Genomic DNA, 23,093 nt, shown 5'->3' on the forward strand with positions numbered 1-23,093 from the left:
GGAAGTCGTCCCCTTCAACCTCAACATGAAGCTTGAGGAAGACCCCGACGCCCGTGCTCTCGTCCCGGCCAACATAGAGCGACAGCTAGAAGCCATGCCATTACGCCAACGCAGCTCTGCCAAATCCTACCATGCTCAACCAGTTCTCTCCGCACTGCCACAACCCCTACTCCTCAATGGATCATCATCCAAGACGAAGACCACCATCAAGGTGCCAACCGGCATGAGGATCCTTCCACCTTGACCCAATGAGAGGGTCGTTGGAGTCAAGACCAACCGGAGTGGCGAGATCAGCAGCATACGCTACACTACGGAGGAGGAGAAACCTTATTTTGATGGGATTAGAGCAGCCAAAGTCCGTTTCATCCCTCCAAAGGCAGGCCCGAAGCACGCTCTCAATGCTTTTGAGACACCTCCCAAGCGTCGCAAGACCATTGTAGATATTGATGAGGACGTTCGCAGGCTAGACAGAGTTATCATAGACCTCCAGTCCTCGGTTAATTCCCTCATTAGGCAGCTCTCTAACCACAACAGCGTTATACTAGGCCTTAGGCATGATCTTGCTAGTGCCAATAAGAAGATCAAGGAATTAGAGTGCCGCTAAGTTATCTAGATTAGACCAAGGAGGCAATGCATCTTAGTTATCTATCTTTAAATTCGGTTTAGGTTTACTATTATTGTCAGTTTGCTACTATTGTCGTCAGTTTGCTACTAGTCATTTGTAATAAATGCCTCTAGATTAATAAAGAATATTATTAATATTATGTCTTGTGTGTCTCTACTTTATTTTTGTGCAAGAAAGCAGAAAACAAGTATGGGGGAGATCCTCGACATACCAAACACACTTCGACTACACCACTCCACAATTCAGGTACACACTCTGTACACTTCATTTTACACATACACATATCTTGGATTATGCAGAATACTGTTTCCGACATGATAAATTAAAAAGATTAAAATGTTTCTAATCATGATTAATCTCACTCTGTGATATTTCCTGAAACTTGCAATTATTGAAAATCATTTCAAAACCCTGTGTTACTTAAGTCATTATGGAATGTGAGATGGTAGAGTATGAGTTTCTTATTCTTGATATCAATGTTGCTTGGAGAATTTATTTCAAAATCTTCAAAATTCTAGCTACCATCCTCAGTGTTTTATATGCCTGATAAACCTAAAAATATTAATTATGAAAATTATAAAAGCTATCTGCTCTGTATTAAGTTTGTTCAAAATGAGTTAGACCCTTGTTGAGAGATTTACCATGCTCCTAAGATCAATACATTTATTCAGAAAGATTCACTCTTCCGAAGTATTATTGCATTAGAGGCATGGGCTATGCAAAAATAAGGATATTTCGAGGAAATAAAAAGGAGCAAGTGCTCGATAACCTCGCAGAAAAAATGGACAAGTGTCCGACAGTAGAATTAGGGGTACCTCGGTATCCACTTAAAAAAAGAGAAAAGAGAAAAGAAATAAAATGATAGTCCATGGTCTCTCTAATAAGCAATATGCCAGCAAGAGTTGACAAAGATTTTAATTTCCAAAGTCTTTGATCTAAGAGTATGACATTCCCCTCATCGGATCCCGTTTTGATCAGGCAATAAATACAAGGTAAGTATGCTTGAGAATTTTTGCAAATTAAAACAGCCTCAGTGAGATATATAAAAGATAACGAGTGATCTGAGAGAACCTATGAGGATAAAAGGTATGCTACTTTCTTTTCAAAAATATACAAAAACTCCAAGTGACAGGATTGAAAGGAAGAAAGGATCTCTACTCTTAACCATATACTTCCCTGACTATGGTACATAGTGGATTTTAATACCCTGCAAATATGAAGAGAATATTTTAAAATGTTTTACCCCAGATATTATTCTTAACCATCCTTTTCTCGAGGACGAGTAAAAGCCTAAGTATGGGGGTATTTGTTGACGGTTCTTAAGTATCAATTTTAATTATCAAATAAAGAAGGGAAAGGACCAATATGCAAACAACACTTAGAATTAGGGTTTGATCTGATAGAATTCCACGAGTTTTGTTGTTTACCTATTTTTACAGGGGGTTATCAGGAAATAAGGAAGAAAGGCCCACATGTCGGGATTACATAGAGATATCAACACACCCCGCAATTTTTCTACCATCTAGAAGACTCTAGAAGCCACGGGAACAAAGCGGAGGCCGAAAGGGGCCTGGCCCAGAGCGCCCGCCCTGAGGACCAGGGCGCCCGCCCCCCTCTGGACTTCAATCGGGACTCTTTTCACGGACGACGCTCCACCGACCTAAAGGATCAAGGATAACCGTCCAATCAATGTCGGTTTGATCCAATGGCTCACGATCACTTGAGGGGACTATAAAACCAGACCCCCTGGCCCCTGGAGGAGACAAGTTCATCATAGAGTTGAGAGGAGCCCTCGAAGGAAAACCTCTCCTCTAAATAAAATTTCTTTTTAGGCAAGCAACCAATGTGAGTAGAAATAGATCTTATAGTTTCTACTAGATTGAGAGAGATAGAGTGGAGGTGTAGATCGGAGGAAGCCCGGCCTGTCGGTGTCTACTCCGAGCTTGTACCTGCGGGATCAAGTTCTCCTAACCCGAAGCTTTCTCCTAGGATTCTTCAGTATTTTGACTTCTAAATTCTAGTAAGTTCTTGTTTTATTGTTCTTTGGTTTATGAGTTTACTTTAATCTCTTCGCGTAGAGTTTAGAGTAATCATCTCTAGCGTAGACGTGGTGTTTGGGCTAGGTTACTCATAGATATTCCCTGACTAGCTAGACCGTGGTAGTAGCGAGGAACGTGACATTTCCGAGTTACCTTTGTAGACCATATCTCGTTAGCAGGAAGGATAGGGTTTATAGGTGCGGGTTGAACATCCTCTGTGGTGTCTAGATTCTGTGAGCCTCCCCAACAGAATAGTAGATCATCCTTACCAAGGTTAGAAGGAGATTACGATTGTAGTCTTCTCTATTTATCACTCACATCGAGAAACATTCTTTGTAGCCTAAAGGTTAGTAGTAATAGACCAGGTTAGTCAGATGCACTCTTTCTCCTAGTGGTAAAAAAATAAATACGATACTCTGGATAACCACCCGAGTGAAGTGCTCACCGATATCCGTGCGCTTGCGGATCAATTCCTTATTGTGTTCCCAAATATCAACACCTGTGACGGTGCGTTGCGGAATTAGCTTGTTCTTTTCATTCATAATGACAGTCATGCCTCCCTTTTTACGCACAACTTGAACTGGGCTTACCCACTCACTATGCGGCACAGGATATATAATCCCTACATGCAGTAGCTTTATAACTTCCTTTTTAACTACCTCTCTCATTGTGTTGTTAAGTATACGTTGGGGCTCTCGAGAAGGAGAAACAGAAGGATCTGTTGGAATACGATGGGTACAAATCATAGGACTGATTTCTGTAAGATCTTGGAGTGAGTAGCCGAAAACTGAGTGATGTTTCTCAAGAATGGTCATTAATCGCAGTGTTTGCTCCTGAGTGAGTGTATCACTAATGATCACAGGAAACTCTGGATTATTGTTTAGGAAAGCATAGATAAGACCGGGTGGTAAAGTTTTAAGCTCTATGGGAGGTCTAGGCGTTTCTGCAAACTCATCTAAGGGTTCAGGTTCAGATGGTTCAGCTTCTTCTTCTATGAAGAAAGGAGCTTCTTCTTCTAAGTCTGGTCTATCTAAAAGCTCTAGAGATGCAGCCTTTACCTCGTCCATAGGATCAGGCAAAAGATATGACTCGGCAAAGTGCAAACTCATCTAAGTGTGAAATCGTTATTGGAAATTTAAAAGTTTTGCCAAAGGAAATGTGTAGCTTTCCAGTATGACCTTCATAAAGGAGTCTTCTAAAAGGTTGTCCTATCAACAGGTCGAAGTCCCATGTATCTCAAAGATATAAAAGTTCAAATGAACCATGGAGCCTTCTACCATAATGGGTAGGACATTATGACCTTTGTTGTGGGGGTTAAGACAAAATTTTTAAATAATTTAAGTGCAAAAGATTCAGACATGATGTTGATCCCCACAACAGGATTATAGAGAGCATCAAATCGATCAGAATCATAAGCACAACATATAGTTATAGAGAGTGTGTCCAAACGGATCACCTCAGAGGAAAGCTCTGATTCCTCCAACCACTCGCTACTTATGACTGAGATAAGCTCTCTCAATTGATGTTCAGTAGGTAAACAAATTCTAAAATGGCTGTTTGGGGTCTGTTAATAGAATGCTAGTTTGAAATGTTTCCAAAATCGGCAAAAAGATCAGATTCTATATCCACCATGAAGTCCGGTGGTGGAATTTCTTCCTTTTGTGGCTCAGAAATTGGGATAGCTAAAGTAGATGGAGAATTTGGCAGAGTGTCTACTTCAGCTTTGTGGGTTTCATCATGAAGGGTATTATCCATCTCAGCTTCTAGGATTCTATCTAAGATCACTCTAGCATCATAGTAGGGATGCGAAAGAAAGAACCTCTAGACATTGTATGTAGCATTTGTTTATGATCTTTCTGAAGACCTCGAAAAAAGTGAAATAAAAGGACATGGTCTTCAAGATTAAGATTTGGACCAAATTCTAAATGATCAGAAAAACGTTTCCAGGATTTTCCCAAAGTTTCATTATCTTTTTGTTTAAAAGATAGGACTTCGAGTCTAAGGTCGCCGATACGGTCGAGGGAATAAAAATCGAGACAAAAGTTGGCTCGTAAAACTGCCCAGTCACCTCGTTGTTGACTTACCTTCTGATGATACCATTGTCTAGCTTCTCCCCTTAAAGAAAAAGGAAAAAGCTTCCAACGTAAAGTTTTATCAGAAATGCCTTCAATGCGAAGACAATCACATGTTTGCTCAAAATCTCTAATATGAAGGTAAGGGTTTTTGTCTTCCTTTCCTGAAAGAGATAGGTTTTGAATCATGGCAATCAACCTATGTTGGTGCAAAAGCTGATCTGCAAACACAAAGGGCTAATGCCCGATTCAAACGTTAAGGCGTGCCAGCCGATTTGACCTTACAATCGGCAAAGGTGGTAACTCGAACACTTTGGTCCCGACAACAGCGATGCGCCTGGATGTCACGGCCAAGAGGTGCTCACGCGGAACTTGAGAACACGCCGAGCTTAAGTCGACGAATTCCTAAGAACTCGTAATAAAAGGAAAATATGACGAAGTCGTCGAAAAAGTAGATACTGGAATATGGGTAAAAACTTGTGTTTGATTGATTGATATATTTTTTGTTACATTGCCCTAGGGTCTACATTTATACCATGTCCAAAGAGCGACAACCAGACACGACTAGAACTCAAATTCCAAATTAAATGGAAACCGTATACAAAACGAATTCTAATAACTAAGGAAAACACTAAACTACCCCCCCATAACCGATCGGGACACCGCCACGAATCGATCAGCAACTTCCATGCTTTCCTCTAGAGTCATCGACAGACTATCTGTTACAGCTATCGGCAAATACTAGCACTGGTCATCGGCATGAATATACCATCGCTTCTGGACTTAGTCATATTTGGTTGTCTCCCCATTGGCAACCACCTTCATCGGCAACCTCCCTGCAGACTAGTCACCACTGCTCCATCTACCGATCTACATCTCATTAACTCCAGATGCGTATCAAAAGATACGTGTCCAAAAACGGTGCCAACACATGCCCCCCAATTTTGGAGTATAAAATCATTAATGCTCCTAAATTCTCTGCAGTAATGATGCCTTCCGCAATTAACTCTCCCAATTTGGTAATCAACCGTTAAATCCGAACAACCTTGGCCCGATTCTCCTGCAAATTTCTCAAATTCCCCAACCTCCTGAACCGAATCTCTCCACTTTATGTGCCCATAGGCAATATTACCGTTAGAAGGAACTGCTGATGGACCGACCAGGAGATCTTGTACACTGAAATATCTTCAAAATCACGACCGCTTGCTATCAAATCACCTGCGCAATCCCTTGATTACTGTGCGAACAGTTACCGTATCCACCTGAACACCCTCGGATTTCACGGATGCGGCAAAGAGATAAATTAGATTTGCCCCTACCCGATTTTTCCTATAAATACTTCCTCCTCCGGTACTCCTTCTCCATCTCATCATTCTACAACCCAAAATCTACTTTCCTGGCGGTGGCACCATCCGTGGATTCCAAGAACTTCAACAAAGGTCTTCTTCACCAATCCCCCAAGTCTTCGATCTTCTTCCTTGCGAGGAAATGGCCATCAACTTCGACGTTCCTAAGGCCAGTTTACCATCCTCCTTTTTCCGCGCTCTTCCTATACTCCTGTTCATCCGCAATTCCTTTTACTAAATGCTCCTTTTTCTTTTTGTTCTTCCTTTTATCCTCAAAAACCTTTAGGATTTGGCCGATAAGATCGTAATTCCTACCGATCAGCCTCACCTCCAATGCCTTGGCTTGCTAGGAAATCCAGATCCCACCTATCTAATACACATAGAGACAAATAGAGTTCCCTTCAGAGCCGAAAACTTCTCCCTAGATCTATGGAAAGATGCCTTCCGTTCCTGGCCCAGTCCTACCAAGGGATGGAAGGATTGGTTCTTGAGAGTCAGCCACTCAAATGAGGTTCAATGGGGCGAGCGAAATTAGACCAGTGCATTAGGTTGTCCCTTGTCGATATGGAGAGGAATGAGTCACTGCTAATTGCTGCTTCGTACTTTTGGTCACACACGCTCAACGCTTTTGTGTTTGGCCATGGCCCTGCTTTTCCTACACTTGCCGATGTACTCATGCTCATCGGCTTAGATATATCCACTGCCGATAACAGCCATCTATTTGACACCAAACACAGTTCTAAGGTAGAAACTCGCGCTATCGGCGGTTGGTCTGGGTACATTCAGAAGTACCGAAAAATAGGACCTGTCAGTGCAAAGGAACAGACTACTTTTCTGAACATGTGGCTGGACAAGTTTGTATTCTGTGGCCGATCGGCAGGACCAACCTCTGCTTATTTATCGGCAGCAGAAAGACTAGCCAATGGCGGCCGATTTCCTCTTTGCTGATACCTGATCGGCTCTGCTTATCACCTTCTCCACTAGGTAGCCAAGAAAATTCTGCTCGGTCAACCCATCGGCAACTTAGGGGGTCCTTGGTGGTTTATCAACATGTGGCTTAGTCTCCACATGCACAAGCGCCTTGAATTCGACCTCTTTACACAGCGCTTCCCCAGGGACATAGCCGAGGATTATGAATTGGATGAAGAAGAATTGGCAACTCGTTCCCCTCTGAACTTTGGCGAAGCCGCCATAGTTTTACCTGGCATTGGTGGTAATGAAGACAAGGTTAGCCGATACTTTCACACTCTCTATGAAGGTCTGACCAGGGAACAGAGGGCATGGATGCCTTATGAAGATCCAGACACCAGATTTCCCCTGACTTTCCATCCCTTCAATGATGCTCTCAACAAGGACCGTGATGTGATGATGACAATTATCACACCAAGTGCCATACCAGTGAACTTCTTTGGTAGTGAGAAAATTTCCAATCTGACCTATGAGTTTTCTACCCCATCGGCACTAGCTCACCAACTGGCTTTCGGCCAACTGCCGATTGCACTTTGCTACGCCGATGTGGTAAAGCCGAGGGAGACCATCACCAGCAATCTTGAATGGATCAGAATAGCTCAATTTCCACCAAACGCTGATACAGATGTCGTCCTATCGGCTTGGATCCCAGCACTCTTCATTACTTAGGCATACAAACAGTGGTGGGAAGAGTGGAAAGAGCATCTGTTCTGCAGATCGGCCCTCACATATCGTGGCATGATCGACCCCAAATACAAGGTCCCCGATAATACTGTAAGCATTTGACCGATGTTTCAATCCTTTCACTCTCATTTTCTACCGGTAACTTACTTTCTTTGTTTTATACAGGTCGATGATACGCCACCATTAGTTAGCAGAAGTGGCAGGCGGATCGAACTCCTTCCATCGGGCCCGATGTCTTTAATCGGCAACAACGCCCCAAGCTTGTCTGCTTTAATGCACCGGGGTGTGCGTCTCAAGAAAATTACCACCAAGCGAACGAAAACATCCCCGTCGTTAGCTGCCACCGTTTTGGCACAAGCTTTAAAGGTAAATTCTTGAATTCCTCAACTTATACCGATTCCATTCTTACATTCACACAATTTTTCAATACACATCGGCTAGCATGGGAACTTCATCGGTAACTTTTATTATTTCAATCAGAACCTCATCAATACCCTGTTACACTTGTACTCATAAAACTTTCATTGTTGTTTCAGCACACTGGCAAATCAGCAAAGACCAGAGGTACGACTGCCGATGCCCCCCAGTCCAGCCAATCAAAGAGAAAAGGTCCCAAGAGTACCAGATCACAAATGAAGCGTCAGAGAACAGCAACGCCTCCCCTTCCTCCAAGGTCACCGATCCCGGTGGAATCGTCCCCCTCTTCTCTAGAAACTCAGATACAGCAAGTACCATCTCCAACTCAGCCGCAAGAAGAACCTCAGCTGGAAGAACTTCAGCCAGAAGAACCTCAGCCAGAAGAAATATCGGCTGATGTACACGAGCAGACCACCGATCCAGCAAGCTTAATCATAGCATCGGTAGTTTCCTCGATTCAGACAAGTACTGCACCTCCTCAAGGTAAAGTACTATCTATGAAATTATTGCCGATGAACCTATTTTCCCGCTTTATAATTATCTCTGTTAATCTTTCAGCTGACATAGTCTCATCAGCAATTCCAGCCGATCAGCCTGTGGTACCATCAGCCTCAACTAGCCAGAGGCGAGAGATAGCTCTGAAGCAAGTAAGCTATTTGATTGTCATTCTTTACTTTACTAATATTTCATCATCAAATAACTCATCTCCTTTTTTCTTTCAGGAACAAGATTCCCCCGACAGCATGTTCTCCTTTGCCATCGAAATTTCTGAGGATGAAGGAGAGGAAGCAAGCTCTTCCCAAGCAGTTGAAATTTCATTGGCAGAGATTAGAGCAAAACTGGAAGATCTGTCAGCCCTCCTTCATCAAGACACAGCCCGACTGGTTGATGATTCTGATCCAGCCAAGGCTCTATTTAAAGCTCTCAGAGGCCAGATCCCTGCCGATGCCGAGGAAATCCTCTTCAAGGCCGCACACTTGGAGAGTCGACAGCTTCAGTACCAAAAGGCCACTCAGCGCCTTGCCGATAGGGCCACTTATGCCCAGCTTCAGAGGAGGTGATGAAGGTAAAGCATCTTGCTGATGAGAAGCATAAGAGCATCGGCATTCTAAACTCCTCAGGAGACGTGCTGAAGCAAAAGATTTCCGACCTATCGGCGAAAAGAGAAGCCCTGTTGGCAGAACTTAAACAAGTAGAAGAAGCCCTGTCCCATGCTCAACAGGAAGAAAGTCAGCTGCCTGAGATGATCAAGACTCTTGAACAAGAGCGAAACGTCCAGGCTCGCAAGGCACTGTAGATGAAGAAGAAGCCGAAACCGGTGGAAGGTTCTACCGATGAAGACATCAGAGAGATAGAAGAAGCTGACCAATTTCATCTGCGTGCTATATCGGTCATCCAAGCCTTGCTGAACGTATGAACTCTTCATCGGCGACGCATTTTGCTCTCTCTTTAAAACACTTCTGATCATTTTAGTCTAGCCGATAGGACTGTTATCGGTATCTTTTTAAAACATTGAGTCCGGCCCCAGATACACTTTGATCCAGCCGATAGGAATGTTATCGGCACTTGAACTTTCACGCGTCAATCCATATGCTCGGATAATATTTCTTTAAATATTTGCCATTCAATGCCCTGGGATATTCAACTCCTTCGAGAGTTTCTAAAATATAGGCATTGCCAGGAGCAGATCAATTTATCCAATAAGGACATTCCCAATTAGGAGACCACTTCCCAAATTTTGAACTTTTAGTCCCAATCGGTAAGATTAGTTTCCATACTAAGTCACCATCGTCAAACTCCTTAGCCTTTACCTTCTTATCATACCATCTGGCAACTCTCTTTTAATTTTCTTCTATACTCATCAAAGCCCTCAGCCGATGCCCTCCTAAATCATCCAACTCGTCTTTCATCAAAGTAGCATAGTCATCGACAGTCAGGTGATCTTGAAAAGATAATCACCTAGATCAGGTCTTAATTTCCCATGGTAACACAGCATCGTGTCCATACACCAACTGATAAGGCGAAACTTTGGTTGACCCATGACAAGCCATCCGATATGACCATAAAGCTTCATTCAACAATGTATGCCACCTCCTAGTATTTTCTTCAATCTTCCGTTTGATGAGTTTGATAATTCCTTTGTTAGATGGTTCGGCCAACCCATTAGCTTGAGCATAATAAGGAGAAGAATTCAACACTTTAATCCCCATACCGATTGCAAATTCATCAAATTCGCCTGATGTAAACATAGTACCCTGATCGTAGTAATTGTCTGAGGAATACCAAATCGGTAAATAATATGCTCTTTCACAAAATCAATCATATTGGCTGATGTAACTTTCTTGAAAGGAATAGCTTCAACCCACTTGGTGAAATAATCAGTGGCAACTAAGATGAATTTATGCCCTTTGCTCGATGGTGGGTAAATCTGGCCGATTAAATCAATAGCCCATCCCCGGAACGGCCAAGGTTTAATAATGGGATTCATGGCCGATGCGGGTGCCCTTTGAACATTGCCAAATTTCTGACATCCTCGACATCCTTTGAAATATTTAAAACAATCCTCAAGCATGGTTGGCCAATAATACCCATTCCTCCTAATGATCCATTTCATCTTAAAAGCCGACTGATGTGCTCCACACACTCCTTCATGGATTTCTCCCATCAAACTTTTAGCTTCATCATCACCTAAGCACTTGAGAAGAACTCCATCGATTGTTCGATAATATAATTCATCCTCGAGGGGCACATACTTGGTAGCTTGAAACCGAACACGTCTCTCAACCTTCTTAGATGTATCCTTTAAATAATCAATGATTTCTTTTCTCCAATCATCGTCACTTATTGCCGATAACGTGTTCAATATGGGTTAATACTCTGAGGCATGTTGAGCCAACCGATTAGCCTCCTCATTATGTAACCGAGGAACATGCTCTAATCGAAAATCTTTGAATTCCCTTAACAGTTGCATGCTCTTTTCGAAATAAGTTATCAGGACTTCGCTTCGGCATTCATAGCTTCCAGCCAATTGATTTATAACCAGCATAGAATCCCCGAAGATTTCAACAGCGTCAACATGAACTTCTTTTAACAACTCCAACCCTTTGATTAAAGCTTGATACTTGGCTTGATTATTTGTTGACGTGGCAAAAATCGGCAAAGAGAACTCATACTTCCTTCCCTGAGGGGAAATTAACACTATGCCGATCCCTGCCCCCTGGTCACACGTGGATCCATCAAAGAAGAGCGTCCAAGGCACAATTTCCAAAGTCTCCACTGTATCGCGATGTTGAGTCACAAAATTGGCCATAATCTGTCCTTTAACCACTTTGGCCAATTCGTAACACAGATCGAATTCCGACAGTGCCAAAATCCACTTACCGATCCTGCCACTCATAATCGGCATAGATAGCATATTCCGGACCACCTCATCTTTGCATATAACAGTGCACTCAGCCAATAGCAAATAATGCCTCAACTTAGTGCATCAAAAATATAGGCATAAACATAATTTTTCAATAGCCGAATACCTGGTCTCAGCATCAATCAATCTCCTGCTTAAATAGTAAATCACACGCTCCTTCTCTTCAAATTCTTGAATCAAAGCCGTACCGATGACCATCCCATCGGTAGATAAATATAATCTGAAGGGCTTTCCTTGCCGAGGTGGAATCAAGACTTGAGGATTTGTCAAATAACTCTTGATTTCATCTAAGGCCAACTGTTGCTCTTCTCCCCATATAAATTCTTGATCGGCTTTCAATTTAAGTAAAGGACTAAAACCACGAATTTTACCGGATAAATTGGAAATAAACCGCCTGATAAAATTTATTTTGCCGATCAGAGATTGGAGCTCAGTCTTGTTGGTGGGAGCAACTATTTTGTTAACAGCATTGATAGATCTTCTGCTAATTTCAATTCCCCTTTGATGCACCATGAAACAAAGAAATTGCCCTGTCGATACGCCAAATGCACACTTGTTAGGGTTCATCTTTAAACCATGTTTCCTTGTACATTTTAACACCTTTCGCAGATCGGCAAGATGCTTTGTGAAATCTCCAGACTTAACCACCACATCATCAATATAAATTTCCATCAGCTTGCTGATGAGCTCATGAAAGATAAAATTCATAGCCCTTTGATAGGTAGCACCAGCATTTTTCAAACCAAAGGTCATGACTATCCATTCAAACAACCCAGCATGACCAGGACATCTAAATGCAGTCTTTGGAATATCTTCTTCAGCCATGAATATTTGATTATATCCTACATTGCCATCCATAAAGCTTATGATCCGATGCCCAGCCGCAGCATCAACCAGCAAATCGGCAACTGGCATTGGGTAGCCATCCATCGGCGTAGCCTTGTTAAGATTCCTAAAATCAATACAAACTCGAAGCTTCCCATTTTTCTTGTAAACTGGAACAACATTGGAAATCCACTCGGCATACCGACACTGCCGAATAAATTTAGCTTCGATAAGTTTGTTTATTTCGGCCTTAATATCAGGAAGAATATTAGGATTACAACGGCGAGCTGGCTGTTGATGTGGCCGAAATCCAGATTTGATGGGTAACCGATGTTCAACAATTGATCGGTCTAAACCTGGCATCTCAGTATAATCCCAAGCAAAGCAATCTTTATATTCCTTTAACAAGTCGGTTAACTGTTGCTTACACTCAGAATTTAACTTAGCACTAATAAAATTAGGTCTAGGTTTGTCCCCATTACCTATATCTACCTCTATTAAATCATCAGCCAATGTAAACCCCTAACCTAACTTTCCATCATCGGCAAACCTATCCATTCAAACTCCTCATCACAACCGACTGCTTGGATCGATGGAATTTCATAATCGGCAACTTTGAGGAAATCCTTTTCCCAAATTTCTCCCGAGATACACCTGGTCCTTTCATAAGTGTCCGCCTCTGCCGATGCAATGACATACGAAGTATCTCCCGGGACAATCTCAATCTTGTCACCTATCCACTGAACCAAGCATTGGTGCATTGTAGACGGGTTGCAACAATTGGCATGAATCCAATCTCTTCCTAACAGCAGATTATAAGGACCCTTTCCACTAATTACGAAGAAAGTTGTCGCCAAGGTTTTGCTGCCGATGGTCAACTCGACGCATATTGACCCCTTAACCGGAGACACATTTCCTTCAAAGTCTTTCAGCATCATATCGGTCTTGGTTAAATCTTGATCTCCTTTCAAAAGCTTCCGATAGACTGCATATGGCATAATATTGATAGCAGCCCCCCATCAACAAGATCTTGGTCATCGGCTGCCCATCAACCCTTCCTTTGACAAACAATGCTTTAAGATGCTACCCTTCATTGTCGGCAGGCTTTTCAAAGATAGCCGTCATCGAATCCAGGGCCAGCTGAGCTATCTGGTCGGAAAAATCCGATTCCTCATCATCACTGGACGGCGCAAGAAACTCCATCGGCAACATAAATACCATGTGAACATCTGCCGATGGTCCTTTCTCTTTAGGATCCGGGTGCTGATCTCCAGATTTGTTAGAACTCACCCCTTTGTTCAAGTTTTCTTGCCTTTCACGTTGTAGCCTCCTTTTCTGTGTCCTAGTCAACCCCTCTGGACACCACGGAGGAAGTTGTGGCTGCCTTACTGAAGGGCGACGACTTTCCCTTGACTCCACTCGATAGGTATTGGCATCCCTGCAAAATATGAATTCATCGGGAACTCGAGTATTTGTCATCTCTTCAAGCAACTCCTAGTTCCTGGGGATGTATTCAACACGGTCACCAAGCCTATCATGCACACTGAGCCTGCCCCCCAGCCGATCATGAACTGAAGTTCTCCCCCTAATCGGTCCACCAAATCGGCGGTCATTGTTCTGATACTGCCGATTCGATCTGTCATACCAATCATAACCATTGCATTCTGGGCAGTCTCTGATGGTAGGAAGCTTAATATTTTGCTCCCAACAATGGATAAAGAACGGACAATTCCAATGATCCTTGTGCCGATTCCACTCCTATCGGCGTCTTTCTTCTTCCCGACGATAATCCTCTTGTTGGCGCCGATACCGATCCTCGCGTTGCTGCCAAGTCTTCCGATGCCTTCTATGAGTTATCATAATGCCAGATCGAGGAGGCCTTCCTGAGCTAGCTCCCTCCTGGATCAAACTTTTTCCTTTAGCATCGGCAACAGTAATCTGGTGTTGAGGATCCACCGATGCACTTCTTTCTGCTGCCTCTGACGTCAAGACCTTGGTTTTTCCCTTAGCATCCAACATATTCGTTGGGAAAGGATGTTGATCGATCTTCATTGGCTTCTGAGCTTTGGAATTGTCAAACTTGATTCTCCCAGATTCTATAGCCGATTGCAGCTGTTGCCTGAAAACCTTGCACTCATTGGTGCTGTGAGAGGTTGCATTGTGCCACTTGCAGTATTTCATCTTCTTTAATTCATCAGCCGATGGAATTACATGGTTGGGCGACAATTTGATTGGCCCCTCCTAAAGTAGAAAGTCAAATATCCTATCGGCCTTGGTAATGTCAAATGCAAACTTCTCTGGTTCTTTATGCCCAAAAGGGCAAGACATCGGCTTTTTGTTCTTCACCCACTCTTCTAAACCGATGACTGGCTCCTCATCAGAATCTGAGCTTGCTACCTCATCAACAAATAACACCTTTTTATTCCATGCTCTCTTAGGCTCAAATGGTTTGATATCCTGGTCGAAAATCCTCTGTACCAAGTGACTTAGGCTCTCAAACTCTTCAGAAGCATACTTGTCTCTGATATGTGGCAACAAACCCTGGAAAGCTAAATCGGCTAGCTGCCGATCGTCTAGAACCAGACTATAGCATTTAGTCTTGACCTCCCACAATCTCTGCACAAAACTTTCAACCGATTCATCATTGCGTTGCTTCAACCTGACTAAATCGGTAATTTTCTTCTCATGAACTCCAGAGAAGAAATACTTGTGGAACTGCTTCTCTAGATCGGCCCATGTAATCACTGAGTTGGGAGGTAACGAAATAAACCAAGTGAAAGCCAATCCAGATAAAGATGTTGAGAACAGACGAACCCTCAATTCATCCCTATTAGCAGCTTCGCCACATTGAATGATGAACCTGTTGACATGCTCCATAGTCGATGTATCATCCTGTCCAGAAAACTTAGTGAAATCTGGTACCTTTTACCGATTTGGAAGTGGGATTAAATCGTATGCAGGAGGATACGGTGTTCGATAAGAGTAAGTGTTGACTTTGGGCTTTATCCCAAATTGGTCTCTCATTACTTCAGCTATCTTATCGGCCCAGTAGGCATCGGCATCTTGCCGATGAGGCGATTGCGGATCTGGCACCTACTGATATGCCTCCACGTGTCTCTCAGGTGCACAATCTGCGTGGAACATGGGGTTGATCATCTGACCACCAATTTGCTGACCAAGATTCATCGGCTCGTTGACCAATCCTTGATTCTGAAACCCAGGTTGGATTTGTCCTTGTTGAAACCCTACAGCCTGATGATTCTGCTGCGGCATCTGTGGAAAGACTAGTTGTCCTGTCCATCCACTGTTAGCATTCATCGGCACAGGCCCTGCCGATGACTGGTAATTGGGCATCATCATTGAATTGACATACCCTGGCTGTGTCATAAACCTCTGCTGCGTCGGCATTGAATCTGCCGATGCGTTAGGCATCTGGGACATTGGAGCTTGAGAATTCCCAGTGTAAGGTCTTGCAGTAGTAGTTGTAGTATACTGGGGACTCTGATTCATCGGCAGATTTGGAGGTGCCGATGCCATAGGAGCCTTGCCTGTCAAATCAGCCACTTGAGACGTCCTGGGAGTCTTTAGCATCATCTCTGGGGGCATACCATAACCCCACCAGTTGGGAGGAACAGATCCTGACATTGCCGATGCCAATAGATCTGTAGCAAGTTTGATCTGCCCTTCTGATGTTGATGAACTGGTCGCCATCGATGTAGATTGCGCATTAGTAATCCCTAATGTGCTTGGAGGAGAAGTGGTTTCTGTACCCGCAACGGTTGTAGCAGCCGATGGAGCTGTGACTACTGGTGACCCTGGCTGATGATAGGTAGGACCCACATAATTTGGTGGCAACTGTCCTTCTTTGAAAGTTCTAGCCACGGCATTGAAAACCGTATTGGACAGTACACCAGCTTGATTGATCAAGGCACGGTTAATGGCATTGTCAACCATGTCTTAAAGTTTACCAGGATTAGCTTCAAAAGTAATCTGCCGAGGTGCCGACAGTGCTTCTTTTTGGATCACCTCACCACTCGTGTTGATACTGAAGGATTTTAAGCATTGTTGCTTGTAGTCCTCCATAGCTTTCGCAATAGCTTGCTTCTGCTCATCTCTGAGATTGGCCTTTATCACGGGGATGACGTTCTCCAAGTTGAACTCGGTATTCACCATGTTGATCTTTGATCTTGAATCTGGTCCCACCAGGCATGCCAAAAGATGTGTTGGTGCAAAAGCTGATCTGTAAACACAAAGGGCTAATACCCGATTCAAACGTTAAGGTGTGCCAGCCGATTTGACCTTACAATCGGCAAAGGTGGTAACTCGAACACTTTGGTCCCGACAACAGCGATGCGCCCGGATGTCACGGCCAAGAGGTGCTCACGCGGAACTTGAGAACACGCCGAGCTTAAGTCGACGAATTCCTAAGAACTCGTAATAAAAGGAAAATATGACGAAGTCTTCGAAAAAGTAGATACTGGAATATGGGTAAAAACTTGTGTTTGATTGATTGATATATTTTTTGTTACATTGCCCTAGGGTCTACATTTATACCCTGTCCAAAGAGCTACAACCAGACATGACTAGAACTCAAATTCCAAATTAAATGGAAACTCTATAAAAACAAATTCTAATAACTAAGGAAAACATTAAACTACCCCCCCGTAACCGATCGGGACACCGCCACAAATCAATCGGCAACTTCCATGCTTTCTTCCAGAGTCATTGGTAGACTATCTGTTACAGCAATCGGCAAATACTGGCACTGGTCATCGGCATGAATATACCATCGCTTCTGGACTTAGTCGTATTTGGTTGTCTCCCCATCGACAACCACCTTCATCGGCAACCTCCCTGCAGACTAGTCACCACTGCTCCATCTGCCGATCTACATCTCATTAATTCCAGATGCCTATCAAAAGATACGTGTCCAAAAACGGTGCCAACAACCTAGAACTTAACCTATACTGGGATGTTTGGATAGGCTGTGATGACTCCCATGGTAAAAGGTCAGTTTCCGAAGGTGTTGCAAATTGGTAGATTGATTTAGAGTCTTGGTTTTCCATAAGGTAAGAGTAAAGAAAATAAAGAATATAAAAAATGTAAGAAAAGATAAAAGTATAAATACTAGCTTGTAGTAAGACTCAAGGTTATAACAGTAAATCGTCTTTCTCCCCGGCAACGGCGCCAGAAATGCTTGTTGATATTTGGGAACGCAATAAGGAATTGATCCTCAAGCGCACGGATATCGGTGAGCACTTCTCCCAGGAGGTTATCCAGAGTATCGTATTTATATTTTTACCACAAGGAGAAAGAGTGCATCTGACTAAACCTGTCTATTACTACTAACCTTTAGGCTACAAAGAATGTTTCTCGATGTGAGTGATATATAGAGAAGACTACAATCGTAATCTCGTTCTAACCTTGGTAAGGATGATCTACTGTTCTATTGGGGAAGCTTACGGAATCTAGACACCACAGAGGATGTTCAACCCGCACCTATAAACCCTATCGATCCTACTAACGGGATATGGTCTGCAAAGGTAGCTCGGAAATGTCACGTTCCTTGCTACTGCCATGGTCCAGCTAGTCAGGGGATATCTATGAGTATCCTTGCCCAAACACCACGACTACGGTAGAGATAATTACTCTAAACTCTACGCGAAGAGATTAAAGTAAACTCATAAACCAAAGAACAATAAAACAATAACTTAGTAGAATTTAGAAGTCGAAATACTGAAGAATCCTAGGAGCAAGCTTCGGGTTAGGAGAACTTGATCCCACAGGTACAACCTCGGAGTAGACACTGACAGGCCAGGCTTCCTCCGATCTACACCTCCACTCTATCTCTCTCAATCTAGTAGAAACTAGAAGATCTATTTCTACTCACATTGGATGCTAAGCCCTAAGTCTATCTAGAGGAGAGGTATTCCTTCGAGGCCTCCTCTCAATTCTATGATGAACTTGTTCTCCTCCAGGGGCCAGGGGGTCTGCTTATATAGTCCCCTCAGGTGAACATGGGCCGTTGGATCAAACCGACTTGATTGAACGGTTATCCTTGATCCTTTAGGTCGGTGGAGCGTAATCCCTAAATAGAGTCCTGATTGGACTCCAAAGGGGGGCGGGCGCCCTAGTCCCTAGGGCGGGCGCCCTGGGCCAGGCCCCGTTCTGCCTCCGCTTCGTTCTCGTGGCTTCTAGAGTCTTCTAGATGGTAGAAAATTGCGCGGTGCGTTAATATCTCTATGTAATCTCGACATGTGGGCCTTTCTTCCTTATTTCCTGATAACCCCCTGCAGAAACAGATAAACAACAAAACTCGTGGAATTCTGTCAGATGAAACCCTAATTCTAGGTGTTGTTTGTATATTGTCCTTTCCCTTGTTTATTTAATAATTAAAATCGATACTTAAGAACCGTCAACAGTGTCATTGTTCATGTGCATGCATTTAGAATCTAGTGAGCTAACTTAACTCCTTCGAAGAAAATGTTTGTGAAAATGCTAACACACTTGCACTTGTTGGTACACACATGGTGGTGTTGGCACACTTTGAGAAGGAAGTGGAGTTTGAAGGGTAGAGAGGGGTTATGGTGCCTCTCTCCCTCCCGCCGAGCTTGCTCGGTAGGATTCAACGCTTTTGAAAAAATGAAATGCATATTTTCTATTGCACCGATGGAATTTTTGGAGAAGTCACCGGAGTGTTTCTTACTGAAAAACACTCACCAGACACTTTGACCGCAGGCACCGGACGCTGAGCCTGTGCGTCTGGTGTGCTGTCAGGGTCTGGCGAAGTTAGCTGCAAGCATCGGACGCTCAGCATTAGACACGGGTCAGACCTTGTTTGTGCATCCATGCCTCTGCGTGTTTGCGAGTGTTTTTGACTGAGAGCACTAGACGCTCAGCAGAGAGTCTAGTGGTTGCGTCTAGTGACCCTGAGCGTTTGACAACCTCTCTGCGTACATGTCTGGTGTGTACCGGACACGTCCGGTGCTCACTTGACTGTGTCCAGTAGTTTGTTTGTGACCGTTAGAGATCAACACGTGTTATTCAAATAGTGGACATGTGGCTGTGTTCTAAGCACCGGACGCAGGGATTGAGCGTCTGGTGGCTCTTGCTTGAGCGTCCAGTGACCCCATGTTCTGCCCAGTGAAAGAGCCAATGACTCTATTTGTTTGAGGGGCTTATAAATACATGTTGGCCGGCTTGGGGCTCACTCTCTTGGCATTCTAGCATACTTGATATCCATGTGAGCCTAAGCAAACACATCTCACTCATCTCCTTCATAGATTAACCATCTTCATGGGATTGGGAACTTTAGTGCATGTCATTGAGCTACCTCACTTGTGTGTAGGTCCTTGTGGTGCTCGTGGTGAGCTTGGGTGTGGAATCCCAATTAACCGCCGGACCACCAAGTGTTGCTCGACATAATGGGGACATAGCGTGCCGGCAAGCACATGAACCTCGTGAGAAAATTGTGTGTCACCATTGTGATTGTTCATTGGATTTCTCCCTATGATTGGAATTCATATTATTGTGATTGGTTCATCTCCTCTACATGACAGTATAAAGATCAAACCCTCTCCTTTAACTTTTCCGCAAACTAGAGTAGCTTACTTACTTGTATAGAAACTTTAGGTAGCTCTATAGTGTAAGTAGAGACATAGTTCTTGTGTGCCTAGTGATTATAGCAACTAGAATTGTTGGTTAGGTGGCTTGCAAACACCCCATTAGAGCTAGAGCAAAAAGCTTTGCTTTGTTCTTACAAACCTCTTAGTCTACTGAGTTTGTAGAATTTTAATAGGCTATTCACCCCCTCTAGCCATATTAGGACCTTTCAGTAGTCCACTACTCGAATGTAGGAATAGTAAGGCTAAGTTGTGGGGTGATGTCTTGCTATGTTGCGGACTTACCTTAGCAATGTCTCTTGTGTATGGATACAAGTTAAGTCTGACAATAATTGCTAAATATATTTACACTAATTAATGTAGCTCAATGACCTATAGTTAGAATAACCCTAGGAGTTACTCTCTATTTTCTAGTTCTTTCTAGAGTCACGCCCAAGTAGGAAAATGCTCGGTGGAACCCCTTTGAGGATTATGTTGATCTATTATTAATTATCCTTTATTTATGATTGATCCCTATTTTGTGTATCGATCTAGGGGAACTCTTATCACAAGTGTAAGATATACCTTTTATGCCTCCAAGTGCCTTCCGAGTGGTAAAATTATAAATAATGATACCTAAAACTTTTCTGGGCAAAATGCTACAACGGGTGTATTTTATCTGTGCGCTTGTGGATAACCTTTATTCATATTCTATAGTGCCATGATCATAAGTACAACCACATCTTTTGGTGGTTTGTTGGGGATGACAACCTGAGTTAAGCAATGTTAGGAGATATCCTAAATATTTCTAATGCCTTTACTAGGATAGGGTTTGAATTTCTTATTTGTAATCATATTAAAAATATCAACACCTGGCAAGTAATGTTAATGGATTTTGTTGAAGGTCTTCCATTGTCTAGTGGTTATAATTGCATCCTTGTAGTGGTTGTTGACGGTAGATAAGTACTCTTTGTAACCTTCAACATAGCATGAGAAAGGACTAAAATCAGAATATCATCTAGCTATACGGGTTATCACTAACAGAATTCCACAAGTTTTGGGGATTGTCTATTTCTACAGGGAGTTATTGGAATAAGAGCAAAAAGAGGTCCACATGTCATATTTACATAAAGAGAATACGTGAACGTTGTCGGTGTTTTCCCCCCCGGGGGGTCACACCAACGAGTAAAACTTGTGTGCGTGCTCCCCTTTCTAGATGGTGATGCAAGAAAAGACACAGAGATTTATCCTGGTTCGGGCAAGAGAAGGCCCTACGTCCAGCGGGGGGGGGGGAAGTTTCTATTATCTTGCACCTAAGTGCTTGTACAGGGGTGAATACAGGCGTGGTATGGATGGTGATGGAGTGTAGTTGCTCTACTACGTGTGTCTTGTATTCTGTATCCAGTCTTGAGCATCCCCTTTTATAGTTCCAAGGGAGGCCTAGGTTACAAGCATAGGCGACAGAGTAGGGGTCGATAGGGGTGCGGCGCGCTGACCTACTCGAGGTCTCCGTACCGGCGTGGCCTCGAGCCGTCTTGTCTTGGTACCTTGATGATGATTACGCGTGCCCCTGAATCCCGCTCCTGTGCGCCGTCCTGGACCGGTTTATCTGTTGCACGCTTGTACGTCGTGGTAGCAGCTACGTCGGAGTGGTTGAGGTGCTGTCATTCGTCGCCTGATCCTTCTCCAAGAAGGAAACGTGCCTACTCGAGGGTCAGGTGCCGTGCAACGCCTCGCTGGTCAGAGCGCTGACTTTGGGCGTCTCGAGGGGGTCTTGACTTGACGTTCCGACCAACTCCCTACGCCCTGCCACACTGGCTCGTTTGGTGGGGAAGGCTGTAAAAAGAACGACAGGACGGATGCCTGTTCCCTATCACGCTTCCCATGACCGACGGGTTAGGTGAGAACGCAGCAGGCGCATTAAATGCCCTGGTTCTCGTGCCCGCATCAGGCGACGAGCGGCGTCCTTGTGTTTGAGACCTTTCAATTCGTACGAGCCTGTTTCTGTATTCGAGGGATGCCGGCAGTCGAGCCCCAGTCGATTCGCACGAGGCTCTTTCCGTGTTCGAGGCCATGGTCGTCGATGACCGTGCGTGCGACCAGGGGTGGCGTCGAGTCGGTGACCTCGACTCCCGTACGGATGCTCTCGCTATGTACATCAGTTAGGGTACCCCTTACTGATATCCTCGACAGTAGCCCCCGAGTCTCTAGTCGAGCGCTTGCGCTCGAGTAGAGGCTCTTTTTGGTGGTCAAGTTTCCGTGGGGGCATGCGAGCGACCCCGCGGGGGTAGCCCCCGAGCCCTTGGGGGAGTTTTTTTGACTCCTTCGAGGGTTATGTTGCCCAATCTGCGGAAGCGCTCTCAATGTCCATCGTGGAAGGTGAGCTGAAGGCTTCGATTGGTTTGTTTCGCGCAGGGGTCGCGACGTACTCCCAATGGAGCGAGCGCCATCCACCCCAGATTGAGCTCCTAGCGGGTAATCCAAGTGAGAACCCGTGCCCTGTTCGAGGGGGTCGGCTGTAGCCCAGAGGCGTTCTCATAAAGCGGGGTCGACATGGTCGGGGTTACTGATCTCGTTCGATAGAGTCAAGCAGCTCGATGCCTCCCCTCGGGGGGATTCCTTTCGACCATCTCGTCCTTGCCTTGGACATCCCCAGCGAGTCCTCGAGGCGGGCTGTTGGGTATTTTAAACGCAAACAGAAAAATCCGCAAGCGCACGGATACCGATGTAGCTTTCACCCGGGAGTATTCCAGAGTATCGATTTTCCATAGGGAATGTGAGTGTACTAATTAAGATTCAAGATCGCCCAAGGATAACTATATAATTATTTTTGGTGGGAAGAGAGGAAGTTTCCTGAGAGTTCTCTAGTTGATCTAAGAATCAAGAATTACTTCAAGATTATCTATTTCGGGACATGAGAACACTAACCACAGAAAGAGATGAGAAGGGGGCTAGGAAGCTCTGACTACGGTCCTACAAACACCGATCCGAACGAGGTGGAATACGTCGACCGTTAGGGCTGTCACTACCCTAAGGCTACCACAACAATCCGCAGGATTGGGTGCCATTCCAGGTAATTGCAAGACTAAAC

Source organism: Sorghum bicolor, chromosome 8, assembly GCF_000003195.3.
Source record: "Sorghum bicolor cultivar BTx623 chromosome 8, Sorghum_bicolor_NCBIv3, whole genome shotgun sequence".
Classification (NCBI taxonomy): Eukaryota; Viridiplantae; Streptophyta; class Magnoliopsida; order Poales; family Poaceae; genus Sorghum; species Sorghum bicolor.